The sequence below is a fragment of the Orcinus orca genome, chromosome 15, assembly GCF_937001465.1.
Source record: "Orcinus orca chromosome 15, mOrcOrc1.1, whole genome shotgun sequence".
NCBI classification, from domain to species: Eukaryota; Metazoa; Chordata; class Mammalia; order Artiodactyla; family Delphinidae; genus Orcinus; species Orcinus orca.
The window spans coordinates 3,472,373-3,493,017 of NC_064573.1; the positions used below are offsets into that span (position 1 = coordinate 3,472,373).

At 46.5% G+C, this 20,645-nt stretch overlaps 1 long non-coding RNA gene across 3 annotated transcripts; it reads right to left on the reverse strand.

Annotated features, from left to right (window-relative positions):
• Positions 1-1,410: 1,410 nt before the first annotated feature.
• Positions 1,411-18,958, reverse strand: LOC125960283 (uncharacterized). 3 transcript variants are annotated; one of them, XR_007471563.1, is made up of 4 exons: positions 17,161-18,958; positions 16,367-16,497; positions 15,050-15,330; positions 1,411-1,509 (listed from the first exon to the last, which is right to left on the reverse strand). It is a non-coding gene; the product is annotated as an uncharacterized LOC125960283 (long non-coding RNA). The 3 variants fall into 3 exon arrangements; XR_007471564.1 differs by having other exon boundaries at positions 15,050-15,299; positions 17,161-18,957; XR_007471565.1 differs by lacking the exon at positions 1,411-1,509 and having other exon boundaries at positions 13,872-15,330; positions 17,161-18,952.
• Between the last annotated feature and the right edge of the window lie 1,687 nt (positions 18,959-20,645).

Consider the following 20,645-nt stretch of genomic DNA (forward strand, 5'->3'; position numbering starts at 1 on the left):
CCACATCAGAGAAGAGAACACCCTCAGACCCCCGCTGTCCCTGCACCCCCGAGCCATGTGCAGAGAACAACATCCCAGAGAGGGAAGCAGTGACGTAGGAGAAGCTTGACCTCCTTACAACTTTGTGAACCAGAACGAGCTTAGACCTTTATGGGAACGAGGAACTCGTCTCTAAGTTGTTTAGGCCACCCTTATTTTGTGTCTCTGTCTCCACAGTTTAATCCATAGCCTGAACAACCTAGAACCTATTCCTCTCCATTGTGTTGTGAAATTATCTAAAAGTTTAGCAAGTGAGCCCAACATTGGATTGGTCTAGTACCCAAAATTTGTAAAGAAACTTATTGACTGGTGATTTAGAAGATGGATAGATAGATGATTAGATAGATGGATGGATAGATAGATAGACAGGTAGATAGATTGATTGATAGATGATAGACAAAAGACAGAGAGGTGTTATATATACTTCCCCTATGAGTAGGAGGTAGCAGGGCAGGAAAAAAAAGGAGATGGAGGCAGACCCAAAAGAGGCTGAAGAGGGGAAGGAAGAAAGAGGAAGGACCTGTGTCAGTGTGGCCAGGACAGTCTCAGTACATCTGCTTCATGACAGGTAGTTAAGAGTGCCTTTCTTCATTCTCAAAGAGCTCTGATTTGGACAGTATATTATGCAGTCACTCTATCCCTTTGAGTCCTTGTAATGAACCCCGACCATGTGAGATAGCTGTTTGACTGAACCTTGACCCCTGAAAGCGCCAGTCCAGTGTAGAATGAGAACAGGGTCCTGGTATAAGAAGTGTCAATCCAGACAACAAAATGACAAGAATACAAAAGGCAAAGAGTCTAAGAAAAAGAATGTTGCAAGCGAAATGATAACAAGTATTTGACTTTATCAAATCAAAATTAGAAGAAAAAATCTTGGTAGAAATGCTTTTGATAAGCTTGAAGGAGAAGAAGAATAGTAGAGGAGGGGGCAGCTAGAGAAGACAGGATTCCTTGGTCCAGGGAAGACAGGCAGGGGCACCTTTGCAGGCAGGGGCAGCAGGACTCTAGGTGCAATCTTTTGCATCAATGCTTGACTTCTGTAGTATCAATGGTTTACATAACTGGTAATAAATGCAGTGTGAAAGGTGTTCTAAAATCCTGGATCATCCCTACCCACGACCCTGTAGTAACATATCCCAACTCCTTCCCCCTGACATGGAATAGTGGAGGAACATTGGAAGGACATGAAGTGAATAAGAAGTAGCCTTTTAGAGACATCCTATCAATGGCATTTTTGTTTTCTTAAAGAAAAGAGACATCCTCAGGCTAACCGTACGTCTCTTTATTTCTAATAAAGTCACAGAATGGCAGGGCTCCCAGTCAAAATTAACATTTTCTCTGTGGATCCATGATTAGCCTGTTTCATCAGACCCAAAAGATGCTGAGGTTGACCAACACTGGCTCCTCTTGCTTTAGCGAGCATGGCCTCCAAACAAGATGAACCCTGGGTGCACGCAGCCAGCTACTTCTCTGTACTCGGGATTCAGGGGAACCAAGAGGGAGAAAAGGTAGGTGAGAAGTGCTCCAAATACAAACATCATGCACTCTTGCACACATCTTGTCAAAATGTTAACAGATATAGCAAATCATTGACTGAGGTATCCTTCAGCTTGGGGTACCAGGATTATTTTAGAGTTTTAAATCAGTACTTTCGCTAGCTATGATATTTCCTCAAACTCAGGAATATCAGTGTGTTTGTATATTTGTGTATTACCTTCACAAATTTGTTGGAGAATATAAAATTAATCAATTCTAAAGGAATCATTCATGGAAAACACAATTAATTTTTGTGGGTAGCAGTGGTTTGTTTTCTGTTCTTTTTTTTTTTTTTTTTTTTTTTGTCTTTGGTTTTTTGGGTTTGTGACGCTTGCTTGTGTAATCTATATTTGGAAGCACCATGAAGGTGGACAAAGTAGGGGCAGAGGTAGGGAGAGGGAAGATGTCTATTTCTGACTTATTTGTCCAAACTGGTATGTTCAAGGGCATTTAGAGATGAGACCAAGGGGACACACAAAACTTGTTTCCTGAACATGAGAAACATTTTTCCCCACGTAGTTGGGCTCAGAGGAAGAATTCAGCTCACCACATCATGGCTGAGCGTGAATACACAACTATTGTCTTCATTATGGTTTAGAGCAACAACAGGAAAGGGCAGTGTATTTTCTGGCCAAGGCAGGAATGTGTCAGAAGCACATCGCTCATGACGTCAGGAAAAAATAAACTGACAATAATTGGAAGGCATCAGGACAGAGATCACAGTACTGGGGCAGGTTCAATGTTAAGGGGTGTTCATTTTTCCTATTGGCAAAGGGCTCAAAGTCTTAAGGACTGCATTCTCAGTAGGAAATGCGGATTCAATGAGCATCTGCCTGTGTCTCCCCAGCCTGGTTCTAACATGGCAAGGCTTCCAAAAACCACCCACTCTGCTCTGTAAACAGATGCCTCCTGGCTGAAAGCGTCACTAACTTTGAAGGCTTGAAAGTCATATAAATTCAGTGAAACAAATTATGACCAATAAAAGTTGAACTGGATCTGTAAGACGGCGTTACAAAGCTGGCTGACTCTCGCGGTTGGAAGATAGTCTTAGGACAGTGACTGAGGAAGATTCTGAAAGTGAAAGAAGCTGAGTCATTGAACCAAACATCAGTGGCCCTGTTTGTGGCAGCACAGGTATTTGCCGAATCAGACCAAGGCCTCATCACCATGATAAAGTAGGCTAACCAAAGGATAACAAGCTGGTCACCAATTTGATCAGTTTCATAGAGCTAAGAAAAGTAATCATCAAGGAACTTGGGAAGTAATAAACACAGAGGTACATGGTAGGAAGACAAACGAGTAGGCTTGACTTTTCATTATCATGGACACGTGGAAGAGGACATCATCATAGGTACACATCGCTTATAACATGTTCACATAGTTATGTTTTACTTGAAGCCATTAGAACGCCATCGTAGGTTGTAAACAGAAGAGTGATGTGCCCCGATGACCCCATTCCTAGGTTCTTTAAGTCTTTGACACTTGTTTCCTGATCTGATAGTCAAGCCAAGCTTCAGAGGAGGTTAAATGTAACAACATTTAGGCGTTAGCACAGCTGAGCCTGACACAGGGAGTACTCCATGAACCTATGGGGCCCCTGTTGTTCTTACCTGTCCTTTACGAAGGCTCGGTGGGCTATGGAATTAGGAGCATCTGTATGGATGTTTACTCATCAAACATAATGCAAATTATTACTGATATTAAAATATAAGTAAATCTCACCTGATTCATTCATTTTTCTTCTTTTTCCATTTTCCTATGGGCATTTGTCAACAATTAATCGCATAATGGGTTTTTTAAATGTGTTCAAATAACCACCTAAATGTTTGTCTTGCTCTTTTCTGATCCAGCTCTCGGTCCTCAGATGAGCTTACTTATAGGGCGACAGGGCTCCCAGACCACTTCCCACTACGGAAGAGTTTCTCAGAGGCACTTGGGGAACATTCTTTTTTGATGTGAAGGTGATGTGGCACTGGCTGAGTGCTCGTGAGTGAATGTGTTTTGGTGGCTTTGTTTGTTTTTATAGACTATAAACAAAGCAACAATCTCAGAACTACCTCTCCAACTGGATGCTCTGTGTTTACGGGTGAGGAAAAGAAGGGTCACTAGTCCCCATGGCGGGACCAGTCCCACTGTGCACCTGTCATTCATCTTCTTTATTATTTTTTCCTTCAAATTTCTCAGAAGACCTTTTTTATTAAAGTCGAGACCAGAAAAAGTCGAAATATTACTGTTTTTCATTTAGCCAAAATATATCTAAATTGCTTAGAGAGTTATAACAGTTTAGCCTCTTATACTATTAAAGTTAAATAAATTTTCTTCAGGATTTCCCAAAAATGATGCTTTGGGAGAAGATGAAAAATACGGAAAAATGTGTCCAAAAAATTTTCTTTGGTTTTTTCTTTTCTTATGATTTTAGAAACTTATGAGAAGAATCACGATTCATAACCCCACACTGTCAGAAACATCCACCAAACTCAACGGGAAGAAAATATCATCCACCTTCAATATTAAATTCTACAGGTGTGTTGAACATTTCCCTGTTAGGCAAATAGGACCCTCAGTCTTCTAGAGAATTCTAGACCTGTCAGATATGGTTACAATGAAAAACATTTTTTTTCTGAGAGGTGGAAATATGCTAATGTCAAACCAATTGCATTTTTTTTCAATTACATCCAAGCAGGGAAGAAAGTGTCCATCGGAAATTCAGACCCACTTTTACCTCATCGCATTCTTAATTATCTAGACAAATGTGGCAACTTCTAGTTCACTTTTGCTGAGGAGATCTAGCCCCAGACTAACTTTCCAAAGCAGCTACCTTTCACAAGGACGTGGCAGCTGTTGGACACCTCGCAGGCACATTCTACTATAATTAGAGCCAAGACACACTGGAGAACCATATCCAATTGAATCTGTGAAGAGAATGTTAGGCCGCCAGGACATCCTCACTCAAAATAGAATAGAGAAAAAAAAAAAAATGTTCAGTAAACTTTAAGATTTTATTTTTGAAAAATGCCTACAAAAAGAATGACCACTACTAGAGATTTTCTTAAATGTCCATTAACTTTGAATGATGTCTTCTAATGATTTTATCAAGTTTACAGGTATATTAAGTCATGTGTATTGTTTGAAATTACTAGGCATCTCAGTTCCCTTTAAGGGGAGATACAAAAGCAACTTGTAAAAGATCATGTCAAAATCAGCAGTGAGTTCCAAGTACACCCTGTGGGAAGGGGCTGGGTCCAGTATGTTTATAAGTGGGTCCCAGGCACACCTTGTCAGAGCCTGAAAAAGGCCTGTACACCTGTGGGGTGTCCTGAGACCATGTCAAAGGGGACATGCCCTGGAGAGGAAGAAACACCAACCAGAATCTTTAAATAGAGTCAGAATTTGGGGAGACAGGAAGAGAATTGTCTGTTAAATTTTGGAATGTGTGGTCCAAAGTGGTCAAAGAGACAGTGAAGGATGCTTGTGGCATCCTCGTGTTGAATCAAGGCCAAAGGGGCACCTTAGGCAGGGAGAGAAGGAGCCTTGAAACTCAAAATAACACTTACCAATCTTATCTCACTTTCCATTTCACTCTTCCCATCACACGCTCACATACTGTTCCACAGACACTCGGGTTTGGGGCTTGTCTTATTGAGAGGTGGACCATATCTTACACCATCCTTTTTATATTTCCCAGTTCAACTCTGTACCACACAAGTGAATACTTTGTCTTAAAGGCACACATTTGGGTCAGAAGAGTCTACAGCCATGCTCGATACACCCAGAAGAGAATATGAGCAGATAAGTGCTCGACCAGCTCTCAGGAGACCCAGCTTGTGAAGACAGAGCACTGGTGACTGAGCGGGTCATTTGACCTCTGTGGGCCCCAGTGTCCTGAACCATAAAGACCTAGAATTAATACCCCAATGTCTCTCTGACTTTTAAAAAGGTAACAGTCATTCGTTTTTCCTGTCGTATGTAATGACAGGAATCACGGAACCAGTGGCTTCCCACCACACGCACCTCTGGATCAACCTCTGAGCCCTTTGCTCGATGGGCATTTTCTTTATTGGACGCAGTGTCACTGACGTTGCATATCAGGGAGCAGCTCCACTAAAGCCAGGAAGAGAGGCTTCTCTCCTAAAGGAAGTGGGATTACTCCCAATCGCTCTTCTCATTCTATAGAGGTGCAGATGTTTGCAAAAGAGACAGAGAAAGAAAACCTCACAAATGAATTGGAAAAAAAAAAGGGTTTGGTAACATATCAGGCAGCTGTATAGACCTTCCTTTAGGACATTTCATCTGCTTCCTGGGGGTCCATTACAGGTTGTTTTGTGGCTGTGGCCTGGGTAATTCAGGACACCTTAGCTGAGCCGCTATTTCTCCTTAGCAGTAGGGCCTGTGCCTGCCAAGCTTTGCCAAGGAGGCCCATCGCTAGGGAATGCTCCCACCTCATGCTTTACGACGTGGAAAATGCTTAGAGGCAAATGGGAGTTTTATGAATATAATGTTAATAAAAATTGATTTTTGAAAATGAAGCTGCCTCTTTATACTACCTGCAGGGTAAATAAACAAGCCACTTGAGTGACAAATGCCTGGTTTTCCTAGTCATAATTGGCCAAATATTCCTTCACTTAAACAAGCTCCTGTTTAACTATGGACACAATATAGTAGAGAGACCAATTAGCAGTTTCTAGATAAGACCCGGGAACTCACAGCTAAGGGGACTAGGCCAAACTGCTCTCCACCGCACCTATAAGTTGCTGGGTGCACCCCAGTCCGTTTGCCCTGCTTCCCACACCCTGAAGAAGGGCTGGGTTCCGAGCAGCTATCTCACGATGGATGGCGTTCCTTCTTCACGACCTAACGTGCTCCCGTGATTCAAGCCATGGTTTTGGACGCTGCTGATGATTTATTGTATGAAAAATGTAACTGATCGGGGTGGCAGATGTTTTGTGTTTTCTGATCGCTCATTTTCGGGGGGACGTAATTAAAATTGATGAAGTGTATCTGCTGAATTGCAATGGCCATTGCTGATCTCCTCCAGGGCTGTCTGTGTAGAGATGATGAGCAATTGTGGACGGTGACGTGTGATGACAAGGGCAGGATGTGACGTTTCTGCCATGGTGAGGCCACCTGGGCGAAGGATGGAGCTCCTTTGCCTCGTACCATGACCGCCAGCCCCACCCGACCCACGCCATAGAGAGAGGCAAGGACAGTGTCTGTCCATTCCCTTGCAGAGTCTGAAAGTCTATGCCAATCTCCTGAGTTCTCTCATTTTCCCTACGCATTTTCTTCTGAAAGCCATGGTATAGGTCCTTGCTGGGGTTGCAGGGCTGTAATGTCTCCTCAGACACAGCCCACAGAAGGAACCTTGGCAAATTCCAAATGCCTTCAACGAGCTGTATTGTTTGCATAAGATTTTTCCAGGTGTCAAAGTTACTGTGAGGGAATGGCACAAAGAAAGGAACTAGGGCTTCCCTGGTGGCGCAGTGGTTGAGAGTCCGCCTGCCGATGCAGGGGACACGGGTTCGTGCCCCGGTCCGGGAAGATCCCACATGCCGCAGAGCGGCTGGGCCCGTGAGCCATGGCCGCTGAGCCTGTGCGTCCGGAGCCTGTGCTCCGCAACGGGAGAGGCCACAGCAGTGAGAGGCCCGCGTACCGCAAAAAAAAAAAAAGGAACTAAAAACCTATGTATAGCCTCCACTACACCTGCTATATGGTAACGCAATCATCAGTGTACACGTCCATCTGCCTACTAAACCGTGAGCACGAGGGCAAGCACCTCGCCTTCCATTCTCAGTATTTCCAAAATCTAGCCCACGTCCTAGAACAGTGCCCGCCACGTGCATTGTTCCTGCAATTGGCTGACCGGTGTTGAGGAAGCTGCCTCTGGGGCGAGAAGAAGAAAATTCTGCATTACGGGATTATCGGTTTGGTTTTCATTAGCCTGTTACCTCTTGTGAGACCTTTTCTTTCATTAAAATTCTAAACTTTTACTACTGATAACTTGACTATCATGCAGAATCTCTAGATCATTCCTCTGACTGTTCACACTCTCAATCCAAGTAAGCTATGTAAGTGGATGATCTAAATTCCAGAAGTAAACAAGGTTCCTAAGCTCCATTACTAACAGTTCAGATACTCTGTGCCAAGACAGAAACTTTCTCTCTGCTTCTGCTTCTTTTGCACCCAAATTTTCATGTGAAATTGCTCACGTCAGTTTGTGTGTGGTTCCCAGGGAGTATCATCTAAAGATGCTAATCCCAGTGGTCTGCAGTCCAAATACAGGTCGATCCCCATTACAACCAACTGGAGTGTCTGTGTGCAAGGCTACTTCTATCACCTCACCCTCTTCCATTGTACTCCCATGTTTATTTCTCTTCTCCCTTCTAGCAAGACTTCATATCACCAGCGCACACGCACACTGTTTTATCATGTACTTTCCAAACCACTCATTCCATCCCATACAATTATTAGGATTAGTATTAGGTTACTTTGGTAGCTAGTATGGCTCACTAAGACAGAAAAAAAAAGGGAAAATACCAAAATAGTGTATTTCTATTTCTTCAGACCCCGATTCTAGAGATAAGCAATCCGGCAATTTCCATTTTAACCTTTAATTACTTCATGTCCTTTGACCCTATATCCTCTTCAAGAAAGCTATCCTAACAACCTATAATCAGTACAAAAATTTCAAGGATGTTCATTGTCATGTATGAAATGTCAAAAGATGGGAAAATTATTAAGTAAATTATGGTAGAGCCATATAAGGGAATATCAGCTGAACATAAAAAAATCATGTTTTCGTTCTTTGATCCTAAAATTCTACTTCTTTGCATTATTTCAGAAATGAATTATTAGGGAGTCTCCATGGACATTTAGCCACAAGTTATGTTTGTAGCTTCATTAAAAATCATAGAAGGGGCTTCCCTGGTGGCACAGTGGTTGGGAGTCCGCCAGCAAATGCAGGGGACACGGGTTCGTGTCCCGGTCTGGGAAGATCCCACATGCCGCCGAGCGGCTGGGCCCGTGAGCCATGGCCGCTGAGCCTGCGCGTCCGGAGCCTGTGCTCTGCAGCGGGAGAGGCCACAACAGTGAGAGGCCCGCGTACCGCAAAAAAAAAAAAAAAAAAAAAAATCATAGAAGACAAATGACAATCTAGCTGTCTGATAATAGATGATTTGTTAGGTTACTTAACAGTAGAACACCACGCAGCTAATAAAAATGATCATGTGGAATATTATTCCCTATAGTTATATAATATTATTTATTGTAAAATTAAATCATTATGTAAATTATGTATATAGTGTATATGTGTATATATTTATATGCATTATATATAATCACATAAACTTACATAAATATATTTTATATATAATTATAATATATAAACTAAATAATCTTGTATAAGATATATTATCATATATAATTTATATAAATATATAATGATATTTATATACATATACTTACACACATATATAATACTATTTTTACTCAAAGTGTATAAAAATAGAAACAAAAAAACCGAATAGATAACAGTAGTCATTTCTAAGTGAAGGAAGTTTTACTGATTTTTATTTCCTTACCTTTATTTTCTGTATTTTTGTTTTTCTTATAAAGAATCTATGAGCTTGTGTAATAAAGAAAAATAAACGTAATAAAACCCCTATTTTGAAAACTATAATATTAAGAGACAAAATCAGGATACAACTTTCTGTTTAAAGTGCTGTCCAAATTTTGTTTTTAAGCATTTGGAATATAACATGTATCTTTCAAAATAATATGGACAGGTATACAATTGTTCCTAAAGTTTGGTATTTGGGGTGATTTTTCTTTTACTCTTCACAACTCTGTATTTTCCAAATTTCCTCCTGAAAGCATATATTTTATAATCAGAGAAAACAATAAATAACAATTATAGGATATGGAGAGAATTTGAGGCCTTTTAAAAATTTTTAGTTAAAAGACTAAAAAAGAAAGTGAAATATTGAGTGAATTTGGGGAAATCTGAAGAAACTCGAACACCTCTCATTTCTTTTCTTTAAATGATTTTTCAGCTGCGTCTCTACTGCCATAATGTTTACCAAACTCAGTGCTCAGATTTTCATTGACAACCCCAGGCATTCTGAGCTCGGTTCCTGTAGAACTGTCATAATAAACAGACATTAACATTTTAGTGTTTGGACAAAATGTTTAACACTGAAACATTTGTATTTTTCCTTCAGTTTTCAAAACAACTTTAAATCTCTCTTTTCAAAACAGTGTTAAATGATGTCACTCATTAGCTAGCAGGTGGCTGGGAGTTGAGAACTGTATTGAATTCTCCCATTTCCTGTGTAACTTGAAGCACAGACTAGGTGAGGGTGCCAAGCAGGGGCTCAGCCTGAGACCCCCCGAAGCCTGCCGCTGAGCACCTGGGGCCGCACGTGTGCATGTGTCTCAGTGTCCACGTCGGGACAGGGGTGTCATGGAGGAGATCCAAGCTTGTCTGGACAGGTCTGGACCTGGGACGTGGGGCTGCCAGCAGTGACAGAACCGGTACTGCCCAGGGTGTACGAGCAGTGTGTCCCACAGCTGAAACAGCGTCAGAGGTCCAGCTGTGGTATTTAGGATGGACCAAAAAAGAGGTTTATAGTATCAGGGAAACAAGAGGGGGAAATCCTGACCTGCATGTAATCACAGCAGGGGAAGAGAATGTGGCATGGATCACGCAGGTCTCTAGTTGATGTTCAGCTCAAATGACAATTGAGGTGGCAACAATGACAAAGAGCAATCAAAGGGACATTCAGAAGAAAAGGAAATCGTCTTGAGTCCTGTCTGCATGACCCAGCAAGGCTAACTCTACACAGAGACAAGGAGGCCCAGCCCCTGAGCTGGTGGAAAGTTCTGGACGTCTGCCTACGGCCTCACCAAATCCAAGTGGCTAGTGTGGATTGGCCCCTTCTTGTAACATGTGCTCCATCTGCAGGAGGGAACCATCTATCAGGATTTCATTATGCCAGTGTGCTTTATGTTGGGTGCGTATGGCGGGGGGGGGCGGGGGGGGCGGTCATGCCCAACCATCCCATCACCAGTTTTGCAGCCAGTGGGCACCCTTCAATCTCGGCAAAGGCCCATCGCCCTGAGCTGATCCCAGACACGACACGTAGCAACCCAAGCTTTTGAGAGCCCAAGTCACAGGATTAACGTCCTTATGACCCAGTGTTTGGGAGCGTGGACAGCCAAACACAGTGGCATGGAATGCAACACATGATGGATAACATCACGACATTAAAAGTCACTGAAACATTGGGATAATAAGTGAACACATTGTACAGGATGGTTGTGAAGACCGAGGGAGATGACACACCGTGGAGAGACAGTGACCGGCAGGTAGTAAACACTCAGCAAGTGGGAGTTGCTAAAGCCTTAGTATTATTGGTTCCACACATTTGCTCAGCAGCAAACAGATTTCAAACCATCTTTATGAGCAGTGCCATATGTGCTGCTCACCTTACTCCAGAGACAGACAGAGAGAGAAGCGATTGTAATTATTCCCAGGTTCAGGTGAGGGACTGTGACCTCACAGAAGCTGGGTGTTTTGTCCGAGGACAGTATCCAGTGGTAACCGGCCGGGACTCCAAGGCCCGGGAACTCTACTGTCAGGGCTCTGTCGATACCCCAGGCTGCCCTTCCAGAATCGTCAGCACCCACTCTGCTTCTTGTCACTTTTTCCTTTTAAAATCTCGTGATTTATAAACTCACTAACTGAAGGCGCTGAAGGCTTTCCTATTAGGATCGCCTGATTCAGTGGTGACAGCCCAGGTAATGGCAGCAAGGAAACCCATGGGGGTCTTGACCCTGCAGTGATCTCTCAACAATTCAAACCGTCCCTTTTCAAGCTCTTCTGTAAGCATGACTGTGCCCCTGAGATGCATCTTTCTTTCCTGGCTGGGACCCCTAACCCACCCCAGAACCCAGGAGTTTCTCTGGACGCAGGCACAACGTCAATAATGAAAACGGTGCCTGGCTGCTGTGCCGAGGGGTGGTGTGTGACCAGCCACGCTGTGCCCCAGTTTAGTCCTTACAGGGACCCTCTGACAGGTAAGGGGGCAGAGCTCGCACAGCCACTGAGCTGACAAAGGCAGAATGTGAATTAAGGTGGGGCTGATTTTATTTTATTTTATTTTTTGGGGGGTCTGATTTTAAACCAAAGCTCTTGGCCACGATGCTGGTCCATCTCCCTGGGGTTGGGGACGGGCGGGGACCAGACCTTAAACAGCCCTCTGCCCCCTCCAGTCTTTTGCCCCCATAGACTCTACAGAGAGACCAGGCTTCCACCCGCCGGGTCTCGCCTGGCGCCCTTCTCTCTTCAGTGCTCACCACGACGGATTCCCCACTGGGACTCATCCTGTCTTCTTGTCAAGTTTAACTAGTTGAGTAGAAACAGATGCAGGAGGTTTGGTTAGTTGAACAGTGACTACACTTTATAGCCACAGAGAAACGTCCGCAGTGGTCTCCAGGGAGAGCCTGCACCTCTCTGCCCCTCCTCACCCCTCCCTGCGAGCCTGGCCCCTCACCTCCCCATCCTGCGATTTCCATAATTGTCCTTCACACAGCGAACACCTGCTGGTGAGTAGGTGTCAACCATCTGCTGGGCCACAGGGAGAGAGAGAGAGCCCTAGCAGTGGTTACCATCTGATGGGAGGTGTAAACCTTTGTGTTGAAGAGCCCTGGGTACCAGCAAGCCACTAGGGCATCAGAAGACACCCCTAAACTCAGAGGCTTCATGTTTAAATTCTAACCTATCGTTTGTCACAAGTTTATGACTCAACCGCGCCATTTTGTTGACCCTGCTTGGACTCACTCACCTGCCCCCAGCGGACGGCTCGCTGGGGACTGGCCGGTGGGCATGGCCTTTGCTGGGCAGGTTAGCCCCTTTGTATGTCCCACACCCTCCAACAAGCCGGCGTCCTCGTGAGAGGAGCAAGTGTCCGAGAAAGAAAGTGGAAACACAAAAGCACGTTTTTCAGCTCAGCTTGTGTGGACTCTGTCCCATCGGCCAGGACAAGTTCCATGGCCACGGTCAGCATTGGTGTGGAAGGGCACAGGCAACAGAGTGGACACAGAGAGACAGAGAAATGGGGGCCGTGTGACCCCACTACTGGGACGGCGTCCTCTTCCAGCCAACTCAAATCCTGGTGGCTGCCGTTTTAGCCAGTTTCCTCCCGTAATAAATCCGTCTTTCTCTCAGAGCCAACACATCAGTTCTGCTCGTGTAGAGGCTCCACGGACAAGCTGGAACATTCTAGGCGGCCAGGGAGACACAAGACGGGCCTCAGGAAAAGCGGGTCCCGCGGGGGAATTGGCGAGAGGGTCGAAAAACGCGAAGCGCACATCCCACTTGGAGCTGTGTCTTCTCCAAAGAATGTCACATTTTGAGTGGAAAGGGGAAGAAGAGGGGGAGCCCCAAACCTCACGCTCTGAAGTCAGTTATTTTTCTCTCTTGACTAATTAAGCTTAACCAGAATGGTGGACCTGTCAAACTCGGGGAACCTTTTCTGAGAGAAGAAAGGAACCTGCTCTCCAGGTGGGTTTCCCAGCGCTGGCTGGTTCCCACCGCTGTATACACCTGGCATCCATGACAGCACCGTCAAAAATAATAGCTAAAAAGCTCACTGTCTGTCACGATGAAGTAATTATGTATGGGGCTTTCCTTACACTCGAGACGGATTATATATTTCATTGAGGAAAATATATGTGGCTTTTAAAGGATGTAATACATTGAGGGCACTGCTGAGATTAATAGCCAGATAAAGAATTTTTCCAAAAGTTCTCTGTGTGTGTCTGTGCGCGCGTGAGGGCTTGTGCGCATGTCACTCATGGAGAGATGGAGGATGTCTTCCTAAGCTGGTTAATTACAAAATGCTTTAGTGTTCTATTACACCCTTATCGGTAATTAATCACCACTTTGATGTAAAGTTCAGCCTCAGGAAAGTATCATGAAATTGTCCTTCATGTTTGAATGAGGGGTTTTAGGGGTGAATAGAGACTCTGACCGAGATAGGAGTTTACTCCCCTTGGAAACAGGAAACAGGAATGATCATCTTCTACTGGGTCTGTTCCCTTGGGGTGTGGATGGGGCTCAAAGAAAAGGAGGCAGGAGATAGAGAAGAGGGAGAGAGAGAGAGAGACAGACAGAGACAGAGACAGAGACAGAGGGAGACAGAGCTGTAAGCCTGCACAGCAACAGGGGTGCCGGGAGCTTCCTGGGTGGCATTCTTCAGGTGCAGAGTTTGAATAAAAAAGCAAAACAGGATGCTCCATTCAGTAAATATTATCATTTTTATTCACTCATTAATTAAGTTGCTTAATTGCTGCTGTCAAAAGACTCTTGAGTTTGTGACTGGGGCTGCGGTTTTGATCAGAGCTGTTTTGATCAGAGCTGGGGAGAGAGTGGCATCTCGGGCTCGGTTTCCTGGGAAGGAGACTGGGAGGGAGATGTGGAAGGACGCAGGACGGATGTGGCAGGGAAGGCGCTTCTGGGGCCGAAGTCTGTGACGTGAAGGCTGTAGGAGGATGTTTCTTTTCCACGATTGGTGCCCATCACCGGCATGTGATCACGTCAGTCATTTCTCTGTGCCCATCATTCTTATGCAGAATATTTCCTTCTAATCGAACTTCCCAAGAAGGGCAGACTGGAACAGACCCCGGTCTTGGTGGTCCACACATGTGCGTGTCCTCTGTGTCTGTTTCAGAGTATCCCGTCCCTGCACCACATCCGGGGGCCCCGCGTGCTCGGGCCATGGGCGCAGGGCTCTGCCTGTGTCCTCCCTCGGGGACACATGCGTCCTGCAGAGCCCCAGCCAGGCCCACTCTGCAAACACTCCAGAAATAGCCCACACAGTGTCTTGGTGCTGACATTTGATTAACACTCCTTGGCCTTCCCATGCTCAAATATGCTTTATTTGAAATGTTTGAATAACCTTTGAGCACACCCCTCCTAATGTGTCACCCTGCAGACCCCAAAATCATTGGCTAATCCAGCAGCCACGGAGCCTCCTGGCCGGGGAGAGATGGTCCCCTGCCCTCAGATACCAGGCTTCCCCGAGGGATGTCTCCACACATCTACCATGGGGGTGGGGAAGCCAGGAGCAAGGTCACAGACGAGGCTGCTAAGTCAACATGTCTTATACACCTGACCTGCCTGATTCCCCTGGGGAGAGAGCTGCGTTCACTCTACAGTGACCCCCTTATCCACGGAGGAACATTCCAAGACCCCTGATGGATGCCTGAAACATGGTGGGGTACCAAACCCTATAGATACTCTGTTTTTTCCTATACATGCAGACCTATGACAAAGTTTAATTTATACATTAGGCGCAGTAAGAGATGAACACCAATAACTAATGATAAAACAGTGATAACAATATTCTGTAATAAAAGTTATGTGGTCTGTCTCTCTCTCTCTCTCTGTCAAAGTATCTGATTGTGCTGTACTCACCTTCCGTGCGCTGGCGTGAAATGACATAGCGCTTCTGTGATGAGGTGTGGTGGATGACGTAGACATTGTGATCTAGCATTAAGCTGCCGTTGACCTTCCGATGGTAGTTCAGCAGGAGGATCTGCTTCGGGTGACCCTGGATCATTGAGCCGTGATGATGCTGATGGTTGAAGGTCAGGCGCAGACCAGGGCAGTGCTTGGGGATGCTGGGCGGGGCAAAGAGAGACTTCACCGCACTCCTCAGAGTGGCCTGCAATTTTAAACTGATGAATTGTTTATTTCTGCAATTTAAAACTGATCATTATTTATTTCCATTTCAAATGTTCAGACCAAGGTTAACCTCGGGTACCTGAAACTGCAGAAAGCAAACCTGCAGATAAGGGGGGAACCACTGTGCTTCTCATCTGTGGAATAAGTGTTATGCTTCATCTTCTCAGTTACTCAGTGTAGCTACCCCTCCACCCAGCGGAGCCAAGTGTGTGTGTGTTGTGCGTATGCGTGCGTGTACGCATCGTGTGTGCGGTATATGTGCACACATGTGCAAGCAGTTATACAAGTATGCATGTGTGTTGTGTGTCTGCGTGTATGGGGCAGGCATGTGTTGTATGTTGTGTGTGCACGTGCGTGCATGTGTCTGTTTCCCCAATCTTTTCTCAGCACCCTCGACCGCATGCCTGTTGGGCCCCTTGCTGACAGTCTATCTGGAAACATGCTGCCCTGTGGGGAGCTTCACACCAGGCAGGAAAGCCAAGACCAAGAGCAGCATGGCAATGGGCCAGGGGACAAGCAACTTCGCTGATGAGTCTCTGAATCTTTACTTTCCTGTTAAAATACATTGGACCTCTGATGCCAAAGCCTCGTGAATTTTGTGAGAACGGAAATCCTCATTTTCGGGAGCTGGGCTGCTGTGGACTTGGCCTGCAGACCCCAAGCAGTTACTCCTCTCTGGTGCCATGAGGAGTATCTCAGTGCATAAAAATGAAAGAGAGAGGAAGGAAGGAAGGAGGGAAGGAGGGAGGGAGGGAGGGAAGGAAGGAAGGAAGGAAGGAAGGAAGGAGGGAGGGAAGGAAGGAGGGAGGGAGGGAAGGAAGGAAGGAAGGAAGGAAGGAAGGAAGGAGGGAGGGAGGGAAGGAAGGAAGGAAGGAAGGAAGGAGGGAGGGCGGGCGGGAGAGAAAAAGATTAAGAAGCATCTCAATTCACAGCATCTTTCTCACTCCCTTCACTTTTCTGAGAAATTCTTTTTGCATTTAGGGCAAGGGGACCTGCTTCTGCATGCAGGAAGATGAGAGATCGTTATTACAGCTTTCCAACACTTACCTGAAAAATCTAACATCTTTATTTGGCCTGTCAGACTCAGCTCTGTAAGATACATTTCAATGACTTGAGGGTGCATCCGGGCCTCCTGGTAAGGTGGGATCCTGACCGTGTATCACATCCATACACGGTGACTGTTGAAAAGAAGCACATGGGTCCTATCATGGGTAGAGAGAAACGCTGAAGTTCACAGACACCTGGAAACCCAGAAGCTCAAATAACAGAACTGGGAGCAGAGACAAGGGAACTGGGAAACAGGGAAGAAACAGAGCTGATGTTCTAACCTGATAACGTAGCAAATTTATGACAAATTAGAAGGAGGCTACACCAGGTTTTCATCGTTACACTTCCAATCACATTAAATGATTTAAATGATCTCAAGCTCCTGAAAATAGCAACATGAACATGAAAGTTGATCTGAAACAGAACCACAGCGGCACTTTGCTAGTCTATAAAATCTTTTCCAGGAAAAGGGCAAAACCACCAGGGGAAAAATGGCTTTACACCATACTGTGCTTGTCTTGTTACAAACACTCACGTAGATGGTCTTTTCTTGAGTCTAAGATGAGACAAATTCACGCAGATATAAAGAATATTCTGGAACAGATTCTAAAAAATCTTAAATTTGACTTTCCAGATCAAAAGACAAATTTTCTAAAGAACAACAACTCTTTGACTAGCAGCTTGTGTTCGTTTTCTATTGCTGATATGACAAATTACCACAAACTCAGTGATTCAAAACAGCACAAACGTGTCGTCTTACTGCACTACACGTCAGAAGCACAACATGAACCTACCTCACTGGGCCAAGATCAAGGTGTCAGCAGGGCAGCATTCCTTTCCGGGGGCTCTTGGGAACGACCCATGTCCTTGCCTTTTCACACTTCTAGACGGTACCCACGTTCCTTGGCTTGTGGCTCCTTCCTTCACCCTCAAAGCCAGCATCGTGGTCTGAGCCCATCCCCTGCTGCCATCTTTCTGTCTCTCTCTGACTCTTTCTCTCACTTTTAAGAACCCTCATGACTACCCTAGGCCCACCTGGACAATCTCCCTATTGTGAAGTCAGCAGATCAGCAGCCTTAGTTCCACCTGCCACCTTAAGTGCCCTTTGCTACATAACTTACATAGTCACAGGTTCCAGGATTCAGCATGGACATCCTTGGGGGGCCGTTACCCTGGGTACCACCCTGCTCTTAAGGGATGCAGGAATCAAACGAGGAAAAAAGGCCATCCCAGCAGGCAGGGATGGCCACACTGGGCTGGCCAAGTGCTCTCAGGATACACCATCGAAGACAAAGATGCTCTCTGATCAGATAAGTCTGGGAAAAGTAAGGTAATCCTATCCCTTTCTTAGAGGTGTGTATGGTTGCCTGTGGCTTCCGTCAGAAAGTACCACAAACCGGGTAGCTTAAAGCAAGAGGAATTTTTTTCTCTCGTAGTTCTGGAGGCCAGAGGCTGAAATCAAGTTGTCAGCAGGGACGTGCTCCCTCTGAAAGCTATAGGGGATCCTTCTAGCCTCTTCTAGCAGCTGCCGTTTGTCCTGCAGTCTTTGGCTTGTGGCTGCATCACTCCCATCTCCGCCTCCGTCATCACGTGGGCTTCCTCTTCCTGTGTCTCTCTCAGTATCTCTCTCCGCTTCTTATAAGGACACCAGTCCGATTGGATTAGGGCCACCCTACTCCAGTACAGCCTCATCTTAACTAACAACACCTACAATAACCCGTTTCCTAAGAAGGTCACATTCACAGGTGCCAGAGATTGGGATTTCGGCACATCTTTTCTAGGGGGACAGAATTCAACCCCAAACAAACGACTATTTTGAAAACAACACTATTCTAGTTAATGAAGTTTATAATTGTTTGAACTGGTGTGTGATGCATGAGTCTAGAAATATGAAACCATATCTTATATCTATATCAAAAGAATCTATTTTAAGTCCTGAGATAGAGTCCAATGATACCACGACTTTTATCCATTCTCGGGACAAACTGAGTCCCCCATATACCCAATATAACAGAGCAAACAAGTATAAGGTGACAGGAAATATGATCGTAACTTGAGACCTTCAGAGGATGGAAATATACTCATATGTACGAAGGGAATAAATTGAGAAACGGCTCTAGAGTCCAGAATCCAGGCACTGTTAGATGCCTGTCAGAGATCGACATGATCAATACACGTATGAAGAATGCTCAACAAGAAGCTTCGAAGTGATGGTTTTCTTTTCATTCAAAACTGTCATTTCCTAGAAGCCATAAGGAACCGGACACGGAGTTCTCCTGCGGGCCCTGTGCTTCCGGGGCTGAGGCCTCCCAGGCTGGGCCCTGGGGCTCTCAGGACAGTTCCTCCACCCACAGAACTGCTGCAGGTGTAGCCCCGGCCTGGCCTCCACACCCGTGACCCCTCTCCCACCTCCACCTGGAGGCTCTCTGGAGACAGGGCCCGACCAGCCCCGCCAGCCGCCCAGGCCTTGACCCCAGCCTCCCGGGTTCACTGGAGCTGTGGCTTCTCCCCTCTCTTGCCCTCCCCTCTGGCAGGGCTTGAAGCCTGAAAGAGCTCTCCTTTGTTCTCTTTACCGCTGAAGGAAAGCATTTCTTAGCACGAGCTCTAACTACCCACCTTTAGTGTTTCCGACTCCGGGACGCCACGCAAAACCAGGCTTTGGAGCAGGTCTTTAGGGACTAGAGGTTAGGGGCCCCCAACGCCCACTAACGACACCCCTGGCCACTCGTGTGCCTGAGTGCAGGACTGAGGCAGAGAGATCACGGGAACCACTGGCTTTCTGGAGAGCGAGGAAGGACAGCCAGGCGGCGGAGCAGAGCTGGACTCCCAGCTGGAGGGGAAGCCACGGCCTCCGCGTGGAGGGGACACTGAGGCCGTCTCGGAAGAACTGTTCCGTTTTAACACCTGCCTTTTCGAAGAGAGGGAAAAGTCATTTAATCTCTCAGCACACTGACATTCAGACCTCTCAAGCCGGACAGCTCCAAAGGCCGGGTCACCACCCGCTGGGGCAGAATGGATCTCTCCTCCAAAGGGGCCTCCAGCCTCTCCCCCCGCCCCACCAAGGCCTGGCGGGGAGCTACCCATGGGCTTCCTCCCCAGAAACTCTGGCCACTCTGGGCCCGTTTTCTTTCCCAAAAACTCTGTGAGACTTGGCAGGTGGCAAGCGTGTTCTGCTCTGTTGTGTGTTCTGGTTTGATGTGTTCTGAGCCGCTTCTGCCGGGCTGCCCTGCATCCTGCCAGCTGCTCGGCATCCGACTGGCCGCCCTGCATCCCTCCGGCTGTCCTGCATCCCTCTGCCCGCCCAGGGCCCGTTTATTCAGGTGGGCAGCTGCCTGCTAGCCTCATGCACACGCGTCGAGACACAAGGCAGCAGGAGGGGTGAGGCCGGGTGTTTGATGCGTGGATGGGAGGAGCCGGGTGGGTTAAGAGGCCTCTTCGCCCCTCAGAGGCCCGGTTCACACTTTCATGTCTGTCCGGGGTGAATGGGAGGTCAGGAGGTGAAACGGAGTTCACCCAGAAGTTGACTGATAGCGTTGGGTGCGCGGGAGGGGTTGTCTAGAACCAGGCCCCGGGCTGGGAGGTTGTCCTGTCTGCCAGGAAGCTCCTGGCCGAGGGGCCCCAGTGATGGATGGGCTGGGCCTGCACTCGGGGCCGCACAGCTGTGGGCGGCCAGGCCCCATGGCGGAAGCCACCACCCAGCCAGCCAGCACCCCCCGGGGCCTGGGAACCCAGCAGGCCCAGCGCCCGCCGGGTAGCAGCACGCTGGATGCCATTCCTTATTTCTGTATTGGCCGAAGTGGGAGGAAAAATGATCCAGTGATGGCATCCCTGCCTAGGAGAAGATTGTTTGCTTTTGTGGGAGCGAAAGGCACCTTTCTGCCTGCACCACCGAGTGTTGCTAAGGGCAGGGCGATGACTAAGCTAGAAATGTCACAGGGAGAGGCCAAGGCAGGCCGATTTAAAAAGTCCTTTTATGTCCAACTTCTGTCTAATCCCAGGAGGAAAGCAAAACACAACAAAACAAAACCGTGACTCAGAAAGTTCCAGTTGCACAGAGCCTGGGTTCTTAGAGCCAGGGTCGCTTCTGCGTGTGTGTGACCTTGAAAAGAAGGACCTGAAACTTGCTCCAGGGGAGCCTCACACGTGTTTTCAAGAGAACTCCCTGCCCTGGAGACGAGAGGGTGTCTGAAGGGTCTACTCAACCCCACCTCTGCCCCTCCCCATACTCACCTCCGCTATCACAGCAAAGGATTCAGAATAACGCAGTCCCGAAATTCCC